At 44.5% G+C, this 1510-nt stretch overlaps 1 long non-coding RNA gene across 1 annotated transcript in view; it reads left to right on the forward strand.

Annotated features, from left to right (window-relative positions):
* Positions 1-343: 343 nt before the first annotated feature.
* The window catches only part of LOC105522048, a 13194-nt gene continuing 12027 nt past the window's right edge, over positions 344-1510 (forward strand). Inside the window, exon 1 of the long non-coding RNA XR_001003377.1 lies at positions 344-468. This is a non-coding gene — a long non-coding RNA (uncharacterized LOC105522048). The remainder of the gene's footprint in view (positions 469-1510) is intronic.

Raw genomic sequence — 1510 nt, forward strand, 5'->3', positions numbered from 1 at the left:
AGAGACGGGGTTTCACCGGGTTAGCCAGGATGGTCTCCATCTCCTGACCTCGTGATCCGCCCGTCTCGGCCTCCCAAAGTGCTGGGATTATAGGCTTCAACCACCGTGCCCAGCCTCTTGCTGTATTTAAAGAGAAATTTTGCTTCTCTTGTTTCTTAACTATCCTGTTTTGTTTGTGTTATGTGTATTCCAAGGTTGTACACATTACAATGAACTACAGTCCTTCTTTTACTGTGTTATGGCAACAGTTTTCTCACTATTCATTTCACATGGTACTTTGTAGGTTCTAATGAGAAAGTTTTGTTTTGTTTTTTTTGTTTTGTTTTGTTTTTTGTTTTGTTTGAGGTGGAGTTTCGCTCTTGTTGCCCAGGCTGGAGTGCAGTGGCACGATCTCCGCTCACTACAACCTCCCCCTCCCGGGTTCGAGTGATTATCCTGCCTCAGCCTCCTGAGTTGCTGGGATTACAGGTGTGCACCACCGCACCTGGCTAATTTTGTATGTTTTGTAGAGATGGGGTTTCTCCATGTTGGTCTGGCTAGTCTTAAATTCCCGGCCTCAGGTGATTTGCCCAAGTCAGCCTCCCAAAGTGTTGGGATTGCAGGAGTGAGCCACCACACCTGGCCGAAAGTTTATTTTTTACTGCACTGAAAAAGTGGTTTTAACTGGAGAATTTGCTTATCAATATAACTTTTGGATTGCTAAAATACCAGACACACATTTTTCATGGGTGAGAGAATTACATCACTTAGCATTGCTTTTCTTTGTCTGTAAAAGAAAAATATTTATATATTTATTTATTTTGAGATGGAGTCTTGCTCTTGTCACCCAGGCTGGAGTGCAGTGACGCGATCTTGACTCACTGCAACCTCTGCCTCATGTTGCCGCAACCTCCTGAGTAGCTGGAATTACAAGCATCTGCCACCACGCCTGGTTAATTTCTGTATTTTAGTAGAGATGGGGTTTCACCCTGTTGGCCAGGCTGGTCTCGAACTCCTGACCTCGGATGATCTGCCCTCCTCGGCCTCCCAAAGTGCTGGAATTGCAGAATTGAGTCACCGTCCCTGGCCGGAAAAATTCTGTTAGATGCTTACACAAAGTGTGGTAAATATCAATTTTGTTAGAAACTATCGTTTTTTTATTCCGTTTTGTTTGTGTTTTTGTTTTTGTTTTTTTGAGATGAAGTCTCACTCTGTTGCCCAGGCTGGGGTGCACTGGCACAATCTTGGCTTACTGCAAACTTCACCTCCTGAGTTCAAGTGCTTCTCCTTCCTCAGCCTCCCAAGAAGCTGGGATTACGGGCATGGCCATCACATCCAGCTAACTTTTGTATTTTCTTTTTTTAGTAGAAATGGGGTTTCACCATGTTGGCCAGGCTGGTCTTGAACTCCTGACCTCAAGTGATCCACCCACCTCGTCTTCCGAAAGTGCTGGGACTGCAGGATTGAGTCACCGTGTCTGGCCAGAAAAATCTATTAGATTCTTACACAAAGTGTGGTAAATATCAGTTTT

Source organism: Colobus angolensis, unplaced genomic scaffold (assembly GCF_000951035.1).
Source record: "Colobus angolensis palliatus isolate OR3802 unplaced genomic scaffold, Cang.pa_1.0 Scaffold417, whole genome shotgun sequence".
NCBI lineage: Eukaryota > Metazoa > Chordata > Mammalia > Primates > Cercopithecidae > Colobus > Colobus angolensis.